This window comes from Puma concolor, chromosome D2, assembly GCF_028749965.1.
Source record: "Puma concolor isolate L17-30 chromosome D2, mPumCon1.1.hap2, whole genome shotgun sequence".
Lineage (NCBI taxonomy): Eukaryota > Metazoa > Chordata > Mammalia > Carnivora > Felidae > Puma > Puma concolor.
Window position 1 is genome coordinate 9,460,950 of NC_141677.1, and position 22,984 is coordinate 9,483,933.

Consider the following 22,984-nt stretch of genomic DNA (forward strand, 5'->3'; position numbering starts at 1 on the left):
GCTATCTTTCATGGGGAATTAATATATTTTCTCTGGTAAAGAAGAAAGTCAGGTTCTAGATGCAGATTCGAAAAGAACAAGGGAAAAACCATTGGTTATAAGAAGGTCAAACTCAGAGCTCATTGGCTTACTATCCATGCTTACTTACTTAAATTATTTATTTGTTTATTTATTTATTTATTTATTTATTTATTTATTTATTTATATAATTCATTGTCAAATTGGTTACATACAACACCCAGGGCTCATCCCAATGAGTGCCCATTTTCACCTCTCCCCCAACCCCCCCTCAGATTGTTCTCTGTATTCAAGAGTCTCTTGTGGTTTGCCTCCCTGCCTCTCTGCTTGTAACTTTTTTTCCCCTTCCCCTCCCCCATGGTCTTCTGTTAAGTTTCTCAAGATCCATGCTTACTTTAGTGTAAACTTACCAACAAAGGCTGAGAAAGTCTGAACAATCAACTCCGGTAGAACACGGCAATAGCATGTGCCTTCTTTGTCCAAGCAGACAGAATGCCTACCAGGATACAGGATAAATGGCCCTATCACTGAATGGTAATAACATTCACATCTGTTCAGAAAAACCCAGTTATTTCTGAAATATTGCCATGTTATTTATTCTTCCTTTACCTATCCATTCCAAAAAGTTAACTTGTCTAAGTTCTTGCCTTTGATTGTAGGAATTCCCTACAAAAACTTGAGGTGAAAATAAGAAGCATTATATTTTTAAAAAACATTTTCTGGGGCGCCTGGGTGGCTCAGTCGGCTAAGTGTCCAATTTCGGCTCAGGTCATGATCTCATGGTTGGTGAGTTTGAGCCCCATGTTGGGCACTGCGCTGACAGCTCAGAGCCTGGAACCTGCTTTGCATTCTGTGTCTCCCTGTCTCTCTCTGCTCCTCTCCCACTCGTGCTCTGTCTCTCTCAAAAATAAATAAATTAAAAAAATAATTAAAAAAATAAAAAAAATTCTTTTTATAAGGGATTATTAAATATTCTTACTGCTTTTAACAACAAACAATAATAACAAATGAATCTGTTATAATGACTCCATATTTCTTCACAACAAATGAAAACAAAAATTAAATAATTATAAAAAACAGAAAATCAGACTGTACTGAAATTTAAAATTTCTGTGCATTACAGAGCATAATCAACAGAGTGAAAAAGAATGGAGAAAATATTTGTAATTCATAAGCTAATAGGAGATTAATGTCCAGAATATATAAACAGTTACTACAAGTCAACAACAACAAGAAAACAAATTTAAAAATGGGCAAAAGACGTGAATATGTATTTCTCCAAAGAGGACATACAAATGGCCAACGAGCATATGAGAAGATGCTCAATATCACTAATCATTAAGTAAATGCAAATCAAAACCACAATGAAATATCACTTGACACCCATTCAGGTGACTACTATCAAAAAAGAAAATAACAAAAGTCGCTGAGGATGTAGAGAAGTAGGAGTGTGCTGTTGGCGGGAACATAAAATGGTGTATCCACCATGGAAAAGAGTATGAAGGCTCTTCAAAAAATTAAAAAAATAGAATTGCCATGTGATCCAGCAACCCTTCTCCTGGGCGTATATATGAAAGAGAATTGAAAGCAGAATGTCAAAAAGATATTTGCATACCACGTGCACAGCAGCACTGTGCACAATAGTCAGAAGTTCTGGAAGAACCAAAGTGCTCGTCAATAGATGAATGGAAAAGCAGATGTGGTATATACACGCGATGGAGTACTGTTCAGCCTTCTGACATCTACAATGTGGATGAACCTTGAGGACACTATGCTCGTGACATAAACTAGTCACCAGAACACAAATGCTGTGTGATCCCACTTATATGGGTGGGGTATCTAGAGTAGTCTTTATCAGAGACAGAAAGTAGAAGGGTGGTTTCCAGGGGTTGGGGGTGATAGGGAATTTTTGTTTAGTGGGTATAGGGGTCAATTTTGCAAAGTGGAAAAGTTCCGGAGATTGGTGGCACAGCAATGTGAATGTACTCAACATAAGCGAACTGTGTACTTACAAAGGGTAAATGTTTCTCAGGTTTTGCCACTGCAAATAGCTCTAAAAATGAATTGTCCTACAGATGTTTAGGGAAATGCTTCTAGTTTTATATGGACACACTTCCAGCAGGTTTCAAAAATAATTATTTGCACACTAAGCATTAATTAAAAAAATACATATTCAGCTCCTAGTATTTGCCTGTTGTTGAAGATGTTACTTTTATTGCATAAAGAGCTATCAATAGACACTTTCATTAATTTTTCTAGAGCACAGGATGGGCTTTTCAGCACAGAGAGACTGTCTATTTTCTCTCATCTAAACTCTTCAGTAATGGAAATCTCTCATTAGTTCAGCATTTCACATTCTCAGTTACTTACTTTCTTTTCACACCAAAATCCATGATCTTAAATGGGTACTTCATCTCCAACAATACCTCAAAATGTCTGGGTTTGTTACCAGGATGGGTTTTTTTTTTTTTCTAATTATAAAATCATATTCTTAAAGTCCAAAGTGACTCCTCCCACTTAAAAAACCTTTTTTTTTAAAAAAAATAGGGCCAATTTAGCAGCATTGTGGGCATTTATATATTGAAAGTTTTGTGAGCAACAAAAGAAGGAAGGAGGCTACCATGGAAGTCATAACCTGCCGATCAACATGGTGGAAAACAGTTATTGCACAATGAAGACCGAAGGATAGTGAGTGGATTTCATAAACAGCACAGCAATGGAGCACATGAAAAAGCCTAGAAATGTCTAAGCAACAGCAATGAAAGCAGCCACGGGAACACAGCAGAAGTCATCATCCATCCATATATTGAGCCCTTACGCTTTGCACTGTATTCAATACTTGATAGGTTATCCGTTGATTTACTCCTCACAATAAGCACATGTGGGGGACTGTTGCCCCCATGTTCCAGAAGCATAACTGACAACCAGAGAATTTAAGTAATTTGCCCAATGTCACACAGTTGGTATCCATGAGCCTACCACCCTTTTTCTAATTGGTCTTGGGGTCTATCAAACTGATAGAGCTGGACGTTCTTCTGAAATGCGTGTAACTTGATCTGGCTCTAACCTCACTGTTACTCTTTCCCACTGTATTACTCAGTAAGCTCATGCATATTGACATTTCCCTGAAGAGAACACAGTTTAAAAACCACTTCCATCACAGAGGATCAATCAGGTCACAAAGATTATTTGCTTGTTTTATGGATCAGGAAACAACCCCACAGTGCCATCGGTCATGTCACCACGACTCCCATCCCGGGCCTCTCTACGGTCTCCCATCAATCACCAAACAGCACAGACCTCAGCGAATTAACCGAGGAAAACATAAGATTTGAGAGCGAAGGATGAGGGAAAGCTGTTCCAGCATGGGATTCAGTCCCTTGGGATAATTAATAATTAGCTTTCCTGAAATATGAAGTTTCACTTAAGGAATGACATAATCCTCTCCACTGGGTTCTTAAAGGCAATATTTCAGATGAGAAAGATGAGTTCACCCTCCTATCACTGGGATTTAAAATCACTCTCCCCCCCGCCACTCCCTGAGCCCACATACTTCAAAATCAATGGGTTCAAAAATCTCAAATATACTTTGTACAATGTGGGGAAATGTTCCTTTAATATGTTCAGAGGTCGCTGCACATATGGGAAAATACCTGTCTTGAGCTTCCATGAGTAACCCATCATTTCAAACTTCCTGTCTCTGTTTAAAATAAAATATGCCTCGGGGTGCCTGGGTGGCTCAGTCAGTTAAGCATCCAACTTCGGCTCAGGTCATGATCTCACGGTTCACGAGTTCGAGCCCCGTGTCGGGCTCTGTGCTGACAGCTCAGAGCCTGGAGCCTGCTTCGGATCCTGTGTCTCCATCTATCTCTGTTCATCCCGTACTGGTACTCTGTCTCTCTCTCTCTCTCTCAAAAATAAATAAACATTAAAAAAAAATTTTTTTAAACAGAAAGTGCCTTATTTCCAACTTAACAAATTGTGAGGAAACAAGCCATCCATCGGGAAAAACAGTCAAACTTCTTGTTTTCAACTGTTTTTCGGAACATTTACCTAAGTGACACAATCTGAAAAACTCCCTATTGGTTCACATGGTGGTAGCAATGCTGGGAGAGGTGAGCGAGCAGGACAAACAGAGCATGGTCAGAGTGTAGAGTCCTCAGAGCTATGGAGCAGGGCTCTCCCTACCGATTCAGGTTTATAAGCACTTAGACTTAGCCGGTTCCACCCTGCAAAGGGCCAAGCAGGGTAGAAGAAGCCTGGAGAGGCAGGAGATCATGGAGGACGCTGCCACAGAAACCGCCCTGCCATCCTCATTCTTCAACTGAAGGAAGTCATGGCAGAATTGTAAGTATGTGGATGATAGACTTACAGTTAAAAGTTCATTCTGCATGAAAGCATGGAGGATGAACGGGGGAAGGGCAGAGCTGAAGACTGAGACCAGTTAAAAGGTGCATCAGCCCGAGTCCTGGCAGGAAACCCACTGGCACACCCAAACAGAGGTAAAAAAACCACTAAGGGTGAAGTGCCCAGGGAAGTTGCCAGCCCAAAGAACAAGGGGAAGGAGGGACACTGTAACTGGAGGCTGGAGAGAACCAGGGGTGGATGAACAGCTCCCCGGATGAGCCGTATCCTCAGAGGAAGACAACCAAAGCCAGAACCACGGGGACCGATCTCTCCCCTCATACCCTCTGCCATCTTCTAGGGCCTCCTATGGATTTAGCTCAAGCACAAGAGCCCACATGGAGGTCACTGTCCCAGGACACAATCCCAGATGAAAGGCAGAGAATGTACTGGGGTGGGGGTGGCCGGTGGGAACTAACCATCCAAACAACTCTTGATAGAGTCACAGGACAGATGCCCGGGGTCTGAACAAGGGGAGCGGCAGTGATGACAGACAGGAAGGGGAAGGCAGCAGAGATCATGTGAGAGTTAAAGTCCGTGTGACTCAGTTCTGAATTGGATGTGAGGAGGGAGGAAAGGGAACATTCACAGATGACTCTGGGGTTTCTGGTTTTGGGGGTGGGGGCACTGCTTTTAATCAGAAGAAGGCACATACATTACAGTGTAAGTTTAGAGGAAAAAATCAGTTCTTCCGGGTGCATGTTAGGTCTGAGGAGCAGCCCAGTGGGCGTAAAGTGTACATTCTTGGGCTTTGCAGTACCCCAGTGTAGGAAATAAGCTTTGGGCATAATCATCAAATGGACAGAAGTTAAAGCCAAGGGAATGGATGCAAAGCCCGTGGATATGACATCAGAAAAGAAAAGCAGGGGGTCAGGGAGGACCCCTGTGGAACATTATTAATGTTTAAGACTCCAAGAAAGGAAAAAGGCCACCAGGAGCCTGCCAAAGAGACCGAGAGAGGATGAAAAGTGGGTGGAAACTGTAGAAGGAAGGAGAGGTCTGTGCAGGGCATCACCGTGGAAGATAACTGAAGTAAGAGGGTGTGGGGGCATCCAGTGGGTTTGCTGAGGAGGTGGTCATGCCGACCGTGGGAAGAGCAGCTATCCGGGGCGACCAAGGGAGAATCCATCGCCATCGGTAGGGCGGAGCACGGGAGACCCCGAAGTAAAAGTGAAAGTCCTCTAACCTTTTGAGAAGGTTGCTGCTGCTGGGCAGCTGTGGAATGCAGGTGCCTGCAGTGGGAGGAGGCAGGACCAAGGGCGGGGGAATGTCTTCTCAAAATAACAGTTGAGGACAGTCTGCGGAAGGGGGCTAAGAGAGGGGCTGAAAACACAGAGAAGAAATTAGATCCCCAAAGAGATGTCACAAGAGGAGGGAGCAGCTGGGAACAGATGAGGGAAGAGCCAAAACATGAGCAGGCGGTCCATGACATCCATCATGGGGGGTCGAAGTAGCTCATGCTTGGAGGCCTCTGTGCAGACCCTGATGGTGCACGGGGCTGGGGCTGGGGCTGGGGGCCGGTGGGGGTGGGGGGAGCACAATTAGTCCGTAGTCTCACCTATTCCCGCCCCAGAGCCCACACTCTCCACTTTGGAAAAAGAGAGAGAGGAGAGGGAGAAAGGCAAGAAGCACGTTGGTGTGCAAAGGAGAAAATTTGGTTCAGACAGTTTATAGACTTTCAAAATCAGGAAACTCAAAGAAAGTTTGAAACACTGAAACCTTCGTCACTGCTTCCCCAAACGAGTCAGGTGGGAACCCGGCTCTGATTGACCAGTGACTCCGCTCGCTCTTTGAACCACAGTTGTGCCTTATCCTTAAATCGGGAACCTTTAATTCAGCAGCCCCACCTTTAAATTGGGGGGCATGGGGCGCCTGGGTGGCTCAGTCGGTTGAGCGACCGACTTCGGCTCAGATCATGATCTCACGGTTTGTGAGTTGGAGCCCCGCGTCGGGCTCTGTGCTGACAGCTCAGAGCCTGGAGCCTGCTTCGGATTCTGTGTCTCCCTCTCTCTCTGTCCCTCCCGCACTCATGCTCTGTCTCTGTCTCAGAAATAAATAAACATAAAAAAATTTTTAAATTGGGGGGCATGGATGAAGCATCTTGGTTTAATGCCACTTCAACCAAAACAGAGTTTCGGAGGCACGTATGTGTCGTGTTCTCCTGAGACAAAGGTGCGATCGAAAGACAGAGCCGAGACGAGAGGCTGAGAATCCGTCTCCCGAGTGCTCGGTCAGCAACCTTTTCATGATACCAGTTTCAGAAGAACAGAAAGGTACTGGGTACGGATGTATCTCAGGGCACATTCAAGATGCAAAGAAGCCAAGGAAAACACACTTCTTATTTTCTTTGGCTCAACAAAGATCCAGCTGATAATGCCAGCCCAGCAGGGAAATTCAAGCAATAACAATAACACAACCATACCAATCTCAATGATGACTGGGGCCTTTCCAAGGTCCTGGTGTCTCCCATAGAACCGAAGCGTGAGGGAGCCCCTCGCCCCCCGCCTCTGAGTCCTGCCTGCTGTCCACACTGGCTTTTGCCTTCAGAGCCCCTGGCTCTGTGCCATGATGAGGTACAGGAATTGATTTTACAATTAAGAACCCAGGTCTGAGTCCATCCTCCTGCTAGAGCATCCTCGGAAGTCTTGCCGTGTCCCCAGGCAATGCCACTGAATGACTCAAGGGACCCCTCTGCTCAGAGATCCCAACTCTCAACGTTGTATTTCAGGGGCAGGGGAGGCTCTGCCAAATCATTTGTGCTCTCTTCCCATTGCCCTCAGAGACCTACAGTAGCAAAAACCCCATCAACAAGTTTAGGCTTTTACAGAAGCCCTGAGATGCTACTGACAAAAAAAAAAAAAAAAAAAAAAAAAAAAACACAAACAGAAGGAGACGTAAGGAAATGCTAAAGTGTAAATGGCTCTCTGCTCGAAGTGAGGTGAGGGACAGTTGGGTGAATAAACACAAGTCAACACTACAGTCCCTTGCCTTGATTTTCACAGGACATGAAAAAGAACAAATCAAAAGGTATCAGCTAGAAACAAATTGTGATGAGAAACGGAACTTCAGTCATGTCATGAAAAAAAAAAAAACCAACAAAACACCCCACTAGATCAGAATCTGCTACAGGTCAGCTACTGATGGTAGTTCTATCGTATGTCATTTTAGCTTTCTGAAATACATCGCCCTCTTGATAAAGCCAGTGAAACGAAACTGAACGTGCCATTATTTTTCTGTAACACACACAAAAAATCAAAACGCTGGAATCACGGAAGGGCAGGGTGTCCACTCATAGGAAATGTCCCAGGATGCATTTTGATGATGATAACAAGATGGCAGGATGATGAAAGACAGGAATATTCCACCCCCTCCCCCCAAATAAACCGAAGCGAATTATAGTTGAATTTTCATCCATAAAGTCTCTTGGTTTGATTTTATTTACTCAGTTGTGTTTATTTTATTTTATTGTTTTGTTTTGACTCCTCCGTTTAAACCGTGAGCTGTCTGGAAAATCAGAACCTAGCTCATTTCTTTGTGAAAAGGTTCGTGTTCTTGGATTCCCCCTCAATCCCTCCTAGAGAAGCACAGAGTGAAATGAAGCCTCTTTGGCTTTCTCTGTCCTGAATCTTGTTTTAAAAAAAATTCCGGTCACTTGTGCAGCACTTACACTCACACAAAGTATCTGTATATATGTGCAGACACTCAAAGAAAAACCATTTAGGGGCCTCTTATCCATTAAATTTTAATCTCTTTAAAAAATCAGCAACAGAGATGACATCCGTTTCCTCAGAGGCTGCTTCACATTCTGGAACAGCAGTGTGTGCACTGTTGCAAGAAAGGATTCTTCTCAGAATGGGATGATTCGGGCTGGATCCATCTTCCGATTTACGATCAATCAGCTTCTTAATTGAAATTAAAATTTATCAGGGGATACACTTGTCTTTGATAGTACAATTTTTATCCATGAAGAAGAAACAGCATAGTTTGGTATGTAGTTTTTTTTATTTTTCAATGTGTCGTATTCTCTGAGTTTGTTAGTTTTGCTCAGAATTTTTTAAACAATAGACATTCTACTTCAGTTCTCTTAGCGACCTTCCTTACGTACGAGCTGCTGACTGTCTCTCATATTGGCAACAATTCTTTCACTCAAAAAAATAAAATAAAACTTTTAGGGACATATGGCTTTTTTTCCACCTCCAGGTTTCAAATTTACTTGAAAACACCTACACAGAGTTGGAAGTTCCTAAAGTGTCAACAGCTGAAATGTCCCAGGAACTGCGAACGCTTTTCATGTAGAATCAGAGATGGAAAATTACTGGATTTAAAGAATGAAGAAGAAGGTAGGAATTATCTCAACATTGTTTTATTTCTCTGTGACTTCTCACAGTCTAGCGAAACGAGAGATGGAAAAAACAGCCCACATAAAAAACTTCAAACTTTGAATTTTGTAAATCCAGCCAGGTGAAATATACTTTAAGGAGGATTTTTTTTTTCTAATTAAAACTAAGAAGCATGAACTAACACTGATTCTTAGTATAAAGGCACTGAATGTTTTAGGCAACGTTCTGTTTCCTAAACATAACATGAGTCACATATAGTACAACAGACTGGTATGACTTAGTATTCAAAATCATGGGACTACTTGTAAAGACTTTTAGTATTCTAAAAACCAACTCTAAAATTAAGGAAATAGAAAGTAGAAGAATATAGTAGTAAATTTTGGCATTGATGTTTATATCAGAACATATTTCCCCTGGTACACAATTCAATTTTCAAACACCCTGGCACTAACTTGGCCATTTTAGAGTAAAATGGTTAAAATAGATTTAGATTTGTTTGTCTAAAGAAAATTCTAATCTCTGCCACCCAAATGGATAAACATTAAACATTGTTTCAAAAGCCTACAATGTTCAGAGCATTGGAGAATTAAAAAGGGAAGTTTAGAAAATGCTACAACAGGGGCGACTGGGTGGCTCAGACAATTAAGTGTCTGACTCTTGATTTTTGGCTCAGGTCGTGGTCTCACAGTTGTGAAATCGAGCCCCGCATCAGGCTCCACGTTGGGCATGGAGGCTCCTTAAGATTTTCTCTCCCTCCCTCTACCCCTCCCCACTCATGATGGCTCTCTCTGAAAGAAAGAAAGAAAGAAAGAAAGAAAGAAAGAAAGAAAGAAAGAAAGAAAGAAAGAAAAGGAGAGAGAAAGAAAGAAAGAAAGAAAGAAAGAAAGAAAGAAAGAAAGAAAGAAAAAAAGAAAGAGATGCTCTGATTGAACAAAACATCTTGGAAATACATGGTTTTCAAATACTTAAATAAATCCAATGGTTTTGTGCCTTATAAAAATATAAATAAATGATTAAGATAGTAGAGGTCCAGTTGAATACCTTAAGCTATGGGAGATATTTCTGAAGACACACTCTTCTCTCAGTTATCAAAATAATACTATTTCCTGGGGCGCCTGGGTGGCTCAGTCAATTGGGTGGCCGACTTCGGCTCAGGTCATGATCTCATGGTCCGTGAGTTCAAGCCCCGCGTTGGGCTCTGTGCTGACAGCTCAGAGCCTGGAGCCTGTTTCAGATTCTGTGTCTCCCTCTCTCTGACCCTCCCCCGTTCATGCTCTGTCTCTCTCTGTCTCAAAAATAAATAAACGTTAAAAAAATTAAAAAAATAATACTATTTCCTTTCTTAAAAGTCTTTCTTAAAAGCTACTGGAATTCTATCTACTGAAATTGAAACAGTGAGGATTTGCTCAAACTGAGAAACGGCCACAAATGTATCTGAAGTTATACATTCTCAAAACACCTTAAAAGTCTGAACCACTGAGTTGAACTTAAGTGAACCTTGACACCAATGACAAGTTGATTTTGCAACAGTAAATTCACAGGTACAACAGTACCACTGCTAATATTCACAACAGAGATGTGCCCGTATAGATACAAACACTGCTTCTTATAAACACAAACATCTTGCAAAATGTGTTCTTTGCCAATGCATCTCACGATCCATACCAAATATAGAAAATCCAACCATTTGGGGAAAAGCTTTGTTGCTACCACTTTTAGTCTCCTTAAACAAAAGTCAACAAACTCCCCAAGTAGTACAACTGTGCTTATCAAATTTGTCTGGTTTTAGAAATGTACTTTTTATTCCCGTGCTTGTAAATCAAATGAGTCATATTGAAAAGCCCTTCGCTTCTGATTTCCAAATATTTTCTTTTCTTTTTTAAATATTTGTTTATTTTGGGGGAGAGTGCAAGTGGGGGGAGGGGCAGAGAGAGGGGGGCAGAGGATCTGAAGCGGGGTCTGTGCTGACAGCAGTGAGCCCGATGGGGGGCTCGAACTCACAAACTGTGAGATCATGACCTGAGCTGAAGTCAGATGCTCAACTGACTGAGCCACCCAGGTGACCTCTGATTTCCAAATGTTAAAGCTAATAATATCAAGTTATAACACAGAATGCAGAAATAATTTGTGCCTGGCAAAAATAATTTAGACATGAAAAGGGAGAAAAAGCTGATCCACTTACGTGTTTTACAATACTTTCTGACACATCCTGTGCCTGGATGACTGTTAATATGGCTTAAAAGGGGGAAACATATTAATAATATGGAAAATACCTAAGAGCACAATTAAAGTGGTTATATAGAGCAGTAAATGAGGAACTTGCTTATCAGTGGATTTGAACATCAGGGTTTAATTACAATTCTGAAGATTTATTTACAACTTAATGGCAAGTGCCGGTAAGTAAGGATTATAGGTGCTAAGGATTGCTTTTGAACGAGATTATAATCAACTGCGGTGATATATCAGATGCATTAATGACTTCTGCTTTCCTTGGGCCTGGATGAAGGTCTCCCTTTCAGTGATGCTTGCTTAACCTGGCGGTTCCCTGAGTGTTTGACACTGTATCTTCTGGTGGAGAAATGCTACCTTGCTGGCCTAGTCATAGTGTTCTTTGTCTTTAACCTCAAGTCACTGCAGGTTGTGCTTCTGGTAAAATTCTGAGCCTGATAAAGAAGGGTGTATATTCTCTTGGATGAGTTTACAAAGAGGCAACAGGTTTGAAATTGTTACCTTCTGCATAGAAGTTGGTCCATAAGTACACTCTTGGAGAGAAATCAACAGAAATAAGAGAACAGATAAAAACCTGGCCATTTGTCTTTGAAAATGGACAGGGGAAAAGGCTGGGGCAGCTACTGATATTAACATAGTTATTATACTTTCTAATATAAGTTAACACAGTTTTCCTAGGTAGTATGAATTCAATATTGAATTATAACAACCTACTAAACAGATCATAGAATTGATCTCAGGCAAATGAAATAAAATATATGAGCTTTATTATGTTTTTAAAGGAATGGACTAAAGTAAGAAATAACTCAAGCAAATCCAATTATCACTTTTGTTTGACACCCAAACCGATTTTGGAGACCAAAGGAGAAATCAAGGCCTTCAGGCATTAGAATGAAGATCCAAACACAAAGAAAAACAAAAAACTTGACAATTTCTGGTAAGGAAAAAAAAAATGGCAGGTATATTATGGATGAAGAATAAAATGTTAGTTTTAAGGTCAATCAATCATGGTAGATCACTTTGTGCTCAGATAATTATAAAGAGCACGTTTCTAGATTAGCTATATTTTTGAGAGAAAAAGGCCAAAACCTCTTCACCGCAATGATGCTTTCTGAGAATAAATTTTCTTTTTCTTTTTGTTTAATTAAAAAAAAATTTAATGTTTATTTATTCTGAACTCAGAGCTGACGGTCCATACATTTACTTAAGAGGTTATGAAAACTCCAGAATATTCATTCAGAGTAATCTTTCTATTTATTTGTTTCAATAAAGACTAGCATGGTAAATGTTGCTACGGCACTTTAAAATGAAAAGAAAGAACACATCTTAAGTAGTAAATATAAGTCTCTGTTTTCTCCCACTAAGATGGTATAACCATATTCTTTCACCTCTGCCGTGAACTATCTATTGGAGACAAAAGGACAGGATGATTAACACTATGGGCAAGACAGTGAAGTGTGTAAGCCACCTGTCTCGGGGACCGGGGGATATCAGAAAAGCAGAGGCCCAGGGGAAAGTGTTTTTAAAACAACAACCACCACATTTTCCATCTGGATGGATGTTCGAGCAGTGGTGTCTAAAATGGATGCATGCCTCAGAAGGAGAGGAGTGTGTCACAGGGAAGGAAGAGTGATTCAGTTTTAGAGAAGTGACTGAAAATTGCTGGGAGTGAAGAACTGACTGAACAATGGAGAGTTGTTACAGTTACAAACCAGGCCATGTATCACTGGGTAGTACGAGATGCTACACACTCAGAAGCTTGGCAGTTGGTTGAAACTGAAATTCAAGATGGAGGCCAAGGTTACTCCAGAGATATATGTGGGGAGGTCTTCTCCATACAGAGCTTTCAGGTTTTCTGTTATTTTAAATGTGACACACAGAACCAAACGGATTATTTTCCAGCTGTGCTCTGACCAGTGCCTGGGATAATGAGCTTAATACTTACTGTGATATGAAGCCTGTTTCCATTAACAGTAACTGTGGACAAGAGGTTGAGTTGGGATTTCAGCAGCTACATCTTACAATGGGCTTATACTGAAGTTTGCGGTCAGCTAAAATCTTCAGACCTTTTCATTTAAGTCAGTGCTTCTCCTGTCTTTTATCTGTGATAACATTTTAAATTTAAATATAGGATTTTATGTTTATTCCTGTTATATTTAATCTTTTTGGTTTTGATCCAGCAATTCAAATTCAGCCTGCCAAAAATTCAGATTGCTAAATAAGGGATACCAATCAGCAGTTTTCCATCTTCCCTGGAGAAACTAAGGAACTTCAAGTTAAAAATGCATCCTGAAAAATTTTAGTAAGAGATAAAGAATTTCTTAAAAGAAGGGTCAGAGAGGCAGAATAGATACAGGGAAAGTTTTTGGTCTCTGCTTTGTAAAAAATGAAATTATCCAGACATTTTTTTAAAGTTTATTTAAGACAGAGCAGGGGAGGAGCAGAAAGAGAGGTGGGGAGAGAGAATCCCAAGAAGACTCCATGTTGTTAGCACAGAACTTGACACAGGGCTTGAACTCAAGAACCGTGAGGTCATGACCTGAGATGAGACCAAGAGTTGGACACTCAACCCACTGAGACACCTAGGCACCCCTAAAGACATTTTTTTTTATTATAAAGTTTCATCTTATGCAAAATGGTTAAAACATAGTTCTTTAAGTAAACTTGTATCCCTGCCTCAAGGAGAATTGGCCACCCTTTCTTTGTGTCCCAAATGTATCTTGTTTTATATGTAGGTCATAATACTGGTAAGATGTATTGCCCATTTTGCCCATTGGTCTACTTTTTATGCTCAACTGTGAGGTCTTGGGGATATTGTATTGGTCTTGAAATCCCTAGATGTATAATGGGCATTTGAAAGATTTTTTTTTAATGTTTATTTATTTTTGAGAGGGAGAGAGAGAGAGAGAGAAAGAGAGAGCACGAGCAGGGGAGAGGCAGAGAGAGAGGGAGACACAGAATCCGAAGCAGGCTCCAGGCTCTGAGCTGTCGGCACAGAGCCCGATGCGGGGCTCAAACTCACGAACCATGGAATTATGACCTGAGCTGAGGTCGGATGCTTAACCAACTGAGCCACCCAGGCTCCCCTAGATTTTTAATGATCAACTTAATAAATCACTGAATGAACTGAAGGCAAAGTATGAGGTAAAAGGAATCAGTCATTTCATCTACAAACATTCAGCATCTCTGACTGAGCTTGACAAGGCCACTGACATATTAGGGACAAGGCCACTGCTTGACCCGAGGAAGCGAGTCAGACAGACCAGATAATCTATGAAGGTGACCTTGAGTCTTGTGGATCCATCACACCCACGAATTTAGGTCTAAGGCCATTTACATACAAATATTATAACATGCCTCAGAGAGAAATATAAAATAATAGAAGATTTAAAAAAATTTAGTGATGCCTAAAATGTGGTTTTCATATAAAAATCAAAGACCCTATTATTTTATATTTATCACTAAGGTATTTTATGGCACTTGTAAATGAATGGTCTTACTTCTGAAGTCATGGACTTCACAGGGACTTCTATAGAACTTCAGACACAAAGTCAGAAATATATAGTTTTATGTAATTTTCATGTACTAATATATGATTTTTTTTTTTCATGAACGGTGCTTGCATTTGGTACCTTGAATCATCTTTGGCAGAGAGAGGTCTACAAATGTAGGAGGCTATTTTCACTCTGTTGAGTGAGTTAGTAGATACTAAATTTGGTTCCTCATTGAAATCAGTACATTAACTATTCGTAAGTTAATACACTGTTTGGTTCTCTTATAATGGTGCTTCAAAAACTCAATAAAGTAAGTGTTTTGCTTTTTTGTAACACCTGAAGGTCTATGATGGCTTTATAAACCCACTTCCTTTTCTACAAAGTTGTACGGGCACTTGCGAACTATCGTATACATGTGGGTATATGCAATCCACTTCTCTACACAGCTAAAGCCTGTATGTTTTTTGTTTGTTTGCGTTTTTTTTTTTTGTAATATGCTGTTATAAAGAAGCATTTTCCCCAGCTTGTACACTGCTGGCCTTCTGATTCCTCTGTCTCAGAGCATGACGAGCACAAGAGAGCTAAAAATATATATATATATGTATTTTTTTAAGTATCCCAGTGCCTTTCCTTTTATTTTTCTTTTGATTTTTTCCTTTTATTTTCCTTTTGATTTTCAAAATCATCCTTTGTTCGCAAAAGTAAGATGATTGTCTACTCACACCCTGCAATAGAACATCTGAAAATGGAAAATGAAAAGACACGACTGAACACTCCTAGTGGGGGTCTGATTATAGCCACACATCGAACAGATGATCCTTTACTCAGTCAATAATTGCTTACTGAGCTTCTCTCATACTATGCACTATGCTACCTATTGGAGGTCTATGAATTCTAGAGACAACACTCTGTTAAGGATAATAAAAATACCTCCATCTGGTATATAAGCACTTCCAGACGTAGGACCTTCATCTCCAAAGACCAGTTTCAACCAGACAGTGTGAGGGCTGATCAATATTCTAGATTACAGTTTCATAAATATTGTCCCCAGGCTCATCCACTCCTTGGGAGCTGCAGGAATGGTATTCTAACTAGCAAATGAACCAATCTGCATACATGCTTAAATCAAGTTTGTTTAAAATTAGAAAATGGCATAATGTATTCAAAAGTTTTTATGCAGTATTCACATAGAATTAAAAATATGCCACATGGTTTGCATTAAGAGAGCAGAGATGTGTGGCTCGTCTACGGGTCTAATAGAATGTTCAAAAACCAAACTTCAAGAGACCTCTGTACTTAAGTAAAAATGGAAAAAATAAAACCAGAATGTAGAAGTTTGTTTTACCGGTCTACTAAAAGTATACTTAGCACCTGTGAGAAAGCTGTATTGGTGGATCAGATATGTCAAATTTAAGCCAATATGAAGCTTCTTTTGTTGCTTAGCCCCAGAGAAAGTTTCTTTATAAATGAATCTCAGAAAATGTTTCTCTTTGCCAGAACACGCTTTTGTAACTGCGGCTATAATTCCTGAATTAAGCCCTGGAAAAATGACTTTGTTGCTGCTTAGGGGTTAGAGAAACGGAGAGAGGAAGGGAGGAGTGTAGGGCACAGAGACAGGCAGATAAACAGAAAAATAAAATAAAGACTAGTGTCTGTAGGTAATTTAAACAGTTCTGCCAACCTCACTATTTTAATTGCATGGCTGGCTTAAAATTCCCCAGGGTACTGACTCCAAGGCCACCCTCTGCTTCCTCATGTCCCAACCTGGCCTGTAAATAATAGAATTTCTTGATGAGAAGCAAAGTTCTTTCTGGGGTGTGTGTGTGTGTGTGTGTGTGTGTGTGTGTGTGTGTGTGTTTGGGGGTGGGGTGAAGTAGGAGGAGGAGATCCTTCTATCTCGCTTTCCACCGTATTTTCCATCAAAAGGAAAAGAGCAGCAGTAAACCGACTGGTAAGAGGCTAATCGCTCTGGTGCATGGTATTTACAGGACGGAGGGCTGAGCTCTCCGCTCAAGTGGGAACTGACCTCCGATCCATGTCTGTCTGTGGCGAGTGTCACAGCCTTGCAGGAAGCAACCGGGACCTAACTGGCTGCTCTGTTGGACACCTGTGGGTAAGGCTGAGGGCGCACCTGCCAGAGGGAGGGTCTGGAGGGTCACACCGGGCTCGGGGGCTTGACTCTGGTCTTCCTGTGACAGACTGTGGTGGGTAGAGCTGAGGTCAATCCTCCCCTGGTTCAGGTGAGAGGACATGCTCCAAGCTTTCTCTACAAGCCCAGAAAGGTACAGCCCTCAGAAGTTAGTAGGAGCCCCAGATTTCTCCATTAGTCATATTTTCAAATCCAACTTCACCAAAAAGACCTGTGTTGGGAGATGCCAATATCCACCCTAAATAAAACTTAAGCTTTCACCTTCCTTTTTCTCTTCCTGTCTACCAGACAGAATCTAGAAAGAAGAGGCAATATACCAGCACCACAAACCTCCAGGACCAATCGTAGAACTGGCTGCAGCTCATTATGTATCTCAGAAAGTGCAAGAAAATGATTTTAACTTACTCCAAAAATTTAAGAAGCCTCCTAGCACATTTTTTTTCCCTTGAGTGCCAAAGTTATAATCTTCACACAGAAATAAGAAGGAAGCATGAAGCATATCTGCTTTATAACATCCCAAAATATATAATGAAAAGCGTTGAAGTGTTTCTCAAAGAACACCTGAATAATTTCTAAATAAATTAATGGCGAATTTAAGAATAATCTCCCTGAGACATTGAAGAATGGGAAGGGGATTATTTTCTGGCCTTGAATTTTGGTTCTAAGAGGTAACTATAATTTTATTTCTGCCTGTGTTTTGATTCGTATGAGTATCCAAAGCCCCGACATTTGCTTTGAGAAACTTCCATGCTGCAAAAAATAGACTGCAGTCCGAGTTAACCTCGGCAGTTTTTGCATAAAGACCTTGTGGCTGTGTGGACCACAGTTATATATTAATAGGCTTTGGTGTAATTCCAGGGCTGAAATCCACTAAGAAATGGCAACAAAAAAAAACTATATAACTTTCCATCAGTTCCGACTCGGCTTGGCCTCAGATACTGTTTTATGAACAATCTAAACATCTTATCACATCAATTCACAGGGTCTCTGGGCCTGTCTACTTCCTGAGGCACAGCAGTTTAGATAGAAATGATTCCTATGGAGCATGGAGGGTGGAAAGTGGATGGAACGCTGCTTCATCAGATCAAGATTTGCATCACGATTGATTAGCTGAGTTCCCCTAGCAAGACTGTGCCCCTGGGCTTAACTATTCCCGTCTCGAAACTGGGAATAATAAATAAAACCGACATCATAAAGGAAAACCTTTTTTTTTTTTTTTTTTTTTTAGAGTGGAAGCAAGGGCACATGAACACTGAGTCCTTTTCCTTTCTCCATGCATCCTGTGCAAGATTTAAAAGGAAGTGGTGACCAGTTTACAGACCGAGTTAATCTTGATGTGGCCGTTTAGAATTCATATTGTGTCTCTTAAAGCACAAGGACTTCTTGAACTACAACTCTCCACTGGCTTTCATAACATTCAGCCTGCAAATCAGGAAAGATCGGCTTGCCAAGCATTTATAGCCACCTTCAACTGTGATCGTTAGATGCAGGCTACACTGGACCCATTGAGCTCAGTGTTTACTCTTGAATATTGCTGCTTAGGGAAAGGCGGACATGGGTGCTTTTGATGACAACATGACCAAAGGCAAGGTGTTTCTCCTACATACCTCCGAACTGCTAAGGGCTGCCCAGGTCCCAGTCCATGAATACATCACATCTTATCTTCCTGTAATTGTCTTGGTCTTTGTTTTACTAATGTTAGATATGCTGCTCAAAATCTTTGCCTATTGACCTCAGCTTCCAATCTCTTTCTCCTATCACCAAACAAAATACCCTATAGTCCTGACCAGCCGGTTGACCCTCACAAAGGTCCTGAACACCTATTTTTTTCTCCCAGACAACACATTTGGATAATCACGAGACAGGAACTCTCAGTGACTCTTACTCAAATGACATGTCCAGTTTATCATCCTTTTAGTATCAAAGTTTTTCGGCATTTTCCTGTTAATTTATGACTGAAAGTATGCATAGATCTATATATGTACACTGTGTCTCCAATCATGTAGGTCATTTTTCAACTTTTATTGGGTTGATTTCATGAAGAACTATCGCCTCTTATGGCTGTAAGTCATGGGCCTATTTGAATTATTCTAACCAGAACCAAGTGCAAACGTTCACAAAATAATCTGAGCTTAGAATTATAACACTGGTATCTGATATATGAATTCTAGGTCTTAATGAGCTTCTAGACTATCAGAGAAGACAACTTACATATTGCTGGTCAACACAATGCCCACACAACCGACAGACGTTTTTCCAACTGGCATTTTGAACGAATTATGAGGAATGCACCTTGAACTGAGGACAGAAGGTGTCACTACAGGTGACACTTTCTGGGGCTCAATCTGAACAGGAACAAGAATCCTCTAAACCTAGATCTTCCTGACTCTCTTCTCAACACAAGGTTTTACCCCTCTCAGCAGCTTCTGATTTGATGTATATCATAGCATTTTTTTAGACGATTTCATGTTCACCCTTACCTTCTCTCTTCTTCTAGAGGCTCTGAAGCATACTATTAAAATATTTCAATTAAGCTTAACAAAACTATAAAATAATGGTTATTTTTAAAAATCTCAAGAGCCCAAGAATTTGAAATAGACACTAATCATCAGTATTTTTGTGTCTTCCATATCAGCTACCCAGATGGCTATTCTAATCAAACCTGAGAGAAACACAGCTTGGCTTTGACATTCTGGTGCTGAGCATGGTCTGGGAGGGGGAAGGAGGGCTCTGGGGCCAGTTGGCAAGGGCAGAAGCAGATCTTGTCTACTACCCAAGGCTTCTTCATCTTCATGGAGTCATAAGGTTTGAGTCTATGGTGTGTCCACTGGGCAGCAGGCTAGGAGGGAACCCATAATTTAAAACATTTTTTTTCTTTAAAAAAATTTTTTTAACGTTTATTTATTTTTGAGACAGACAGAGACAGAGCATGAACGGGGGAGGGTCAGAGAGAGGGAGACACAGAATCTGAAACAGGCTCCAGGCTCTGAGCCATCAGCACAGAGCCCGACGCGGGGCTCGAACTCACGAACCACAAGATCAAGACCTGAGCTGAAGTTGGATGCTTAACCAACTGAGCCACCCAGGAGCCCCAAACATTTTTTTTTTTCTAAATAGTCACAAGATTTTTGCAAAACTTCCCCAGCTAGAGTAAATAAAAATGAACGATTAGTAACCATTCTGACAATAAAAATGTGCTGGGTGATAAAAATTAAAACAAAGTCCTCTTATGGTGATTACACTGATGACTTTATACTGTCATGATGCCAAATGAGAGGAATTAAATAAATCTTACGTTACTGCTCAGAAAAGGGGGTGAAAGGGAGGAGAAAGGGAGAGAAGAACAATCCAAAAATTGTGAAATTACTTTCAAAGTAATTCTTGGCTAAGTAATTAACCAGTAAAAATAGATACTGAGACTTAGTACCCCTATACTAAATTGACCTACATTACCATTTCTTTGTGTCTGTGTCCTATCTTCTCAACTACATTGTCCAAAACTTTGAAGACACACACTGTGCCTTATACCTGCTATATTTAGCACAGTCTGAGGCATAGCAGAGCATTTACTAAATACTTTTTGAACAAATGCATTCTTTCTTATGCCTAGCATTCAGTAAGACTTAGTAAATATAAGCATTTTTTAGACTGATGATATATTCCACTGCTTCCATGTTTTATAAACTCAATGAATCATTCATGATTAAGCTATAAACAAATACCTGTGCATATTTAATATAAAATACTACAAATAGTATTAACATACTGGTTTCCATATGGTTCATTCATACATGAGACCTGCCCTCATAGAATTTCACTCTCCCAGGAAAAATAGGCACTGAACTATGAACTAAAGTGTGGTGAGTGGTGGTGTGGGCAAGTCACATGGTCCATAGTGAGCAGAGGCTCACTGAAAGGGTGACAGGGGAGAAGCTAGCCAGCCCAGTGAGCCAGCTTGAGTGGAGGCGTGGGTGTGAGTGAGCTCTCATGCCAGAGAAGCCCAGAGACATGCAGCCTCTCGAGAGGTAGCAGGAAAAGACAAGAGTGGCTTATGGGGACTCTGGAGAGCTTGCCAGGTAAGGTATCAGAAGGTGTCTTGCAAATCAAATAAAAGCCATAGGACTTGATCCCAATGGAAGACACTCAAGACTTCTGAGAGAATTCACAGCTTGAACCCGTCAGGAAGATCCATGTGATTTTAAAGGTTCCCATTAGTTGCTGTGTAAAGAACAGATTCCAGAGGGGAATGACTTAGTTAGGGGGCAGGCTACAGTGCTGTTTCAGTAACTCAGGTGACAGACCATGATGGCACGGACTTGGACGGCATTGGGAAGATGAATTTCAGAGGCTGGAGGGGGAAAGCATGTTTAGTCTGAGAGGTGGTATGTTTGAGATGCCTGCAGAATGCAAAGGGTGATGTGCAATAAAATGTAGGATGCACCATTCTGGAGCCCAGAACATCTTTGCCATCCAGAGAAATTGTTTGAGAGCCAGGGGCACGTGGCTGGTAACCGAAGCTGCACTGTGCATGGGCTCTCAACTGGGAGATTTTCCACTTGAGTGAACAATGATTCTACAGGTAGAAAACCGAGTTTGTGATAAAATAACTCAAATACTCGGGCACCTGGGTGGCTCAGTCGGTTGAGTGACCGACGACTCTTGATTTTGGCTCAGGTCTTGATCTTGTGGTGCCGGAGTTCGAGACCTGTGTCGGGCTCTGCACTGACAGTGTGGAGCCTGCTTGATATTTTCTTTCTCCCTCTCTCTCTGCCCCATCTCCCGCTCTCGGTCTCTCAAAGTAAATAAATAAACTTAAAAAAAAAACTCAAACACTAAAAAGGTAAGTACTATGGACCTCCTTATTTTCCACAGAGATGGTTCATTTTTTTGAATGAGACAATATATTGATTAAAAATAAGTGTTTTTAGCAAAGTAAGCCTGCTAATTCTCTAAGCTGATGGTGCAGTCTAAATCCTCTTTAGTATGACATTTTCAGGGTAGTTAGAGCACAGAGGAAAAAGTCATAAAGGTTGGCAGGCTGGCATAATTTATACTACCCAAGAGTATCCTATGTTTGTAGCACACAAATGGTTTCACTCAGCACACAATCTACCTTTACTGTGCTCTCGCTCAAGAAATTCAAAATTTTAGGGGCGCCTGGGTGGCGCAGTCGGTTAAGCGTCCGACTTCAGCCAGGTCATGATCTCGCGGTCCGTGAATTCCAGCCCCGCGTCGGGCTCTGGGCTGATGGCTCAGAGCCTGGAGCCTGTTTCCGATTCTGTGTCTCCCTCTCTCTCTGCCCCTCCCCCGTTCATGCTCTGTCTCTCTCTGTCCCAAAAATGAATAAACGTTGAAAAAAAAATTAAAAAAAAAAAAGAAATTCAAAATTTTAGTTATTTAAGTGACATCTACTTGCAAAGCGGTTAGGTTAAAAAGTCCTACAAATATTGGATAGTTATATGTATTCATTTCTATGTATGCTTTTATATTATTGTGACAACATTATGGCAGAGATGAAAAAGGATAAAAAGAAAGATATTACAAACCATTTGTAGAATTTATTTTCACTGCACTGTATATAGTGAAAAGTATCAAAATGTTTCTCCTAATTTCTTTACAGAATAGCAAAGTGAATAGACGCACAGAATAGATGCACAGGCTTTGGAATTAGGCAACCTAAGTCCAAGCCTTGAACTTGAATAACGCCCTAACTTAATCTCCTAAACCTCAGTTCCATCATCTATAGCATGGGATATTACCTAACTTTTAGGGTTACTGTGAGCTTTAAATGAGATCATGTAATTAAAGCATTAGCATAGAGCTGGTCACCCACAGATCACTCAACACATGGTTAACCACGGTGAATTGTGTTCAGTTAATGATTGTGCCTTCATCATGTCCGTATCCACCAGTACAGGGTGACCAGTACAGGGAGTCTGGCTTTGCAGGTGCTCAATAAATATTTACCCAATGGAAACTCAGTAAGCATTTGATACACACACTCACACATGCACACGCATATACACATGCACACGCACGCACAAACAGGCAAGTCTCAGCAGTAACTCTCCTTAAGAAGAGAGTGTTGGTATCAGACAGGCCTGGATTCAAATCCCATCTTTGCCACTGACTAGTTGTGTGATGTTAAGCAACGTCTAACCCTCTAAGCTTTGATTTCTCCCTCTGAAACAGAAGGATAACCATATCTCCTTCATAACAATGCTTTAAAATTTAAATAAGAACTTTTTTTTGAGCAGTACAGTTTATTTGGTAAAGGTACCTTTTTCATTGTAAGTCCTCACCATATTCCTCTTCCTCCTCATTACTAATATTCTCGTTCGAGAAACAAA

At 40.8% G+C, this 22,984-nt stretch overlaps 1 protein-coding gene and 1 long non-coding RNA gene across 4 annotated transcripts in view; one reads left to right on the forward strand and one right to left on the reverse strand.

Moving 5' to 3' along the window:
* Positions 1-22,984, reverse strand: part of CHRM3 (cholinergic receptor muscarinic 3) — a 524,164-nt gene that overhangs the window by 314,650 nt on the left and 186,530 nt on the right. The window lies entirely within an intron of this gene.
* On the forward strand, positions 8,267-18,563 carry LOC147575768 (uncharacterized). The gene is made up of 4 exons (XR_015241530.1): positions 8,267-8,409; positions 8,623-8,762; positions 16,474-16,598; positions 16,923-18,563. It is a non-coding gene; the product is annotated as an uncharacterized LOC147575768 (long non-coding RNA).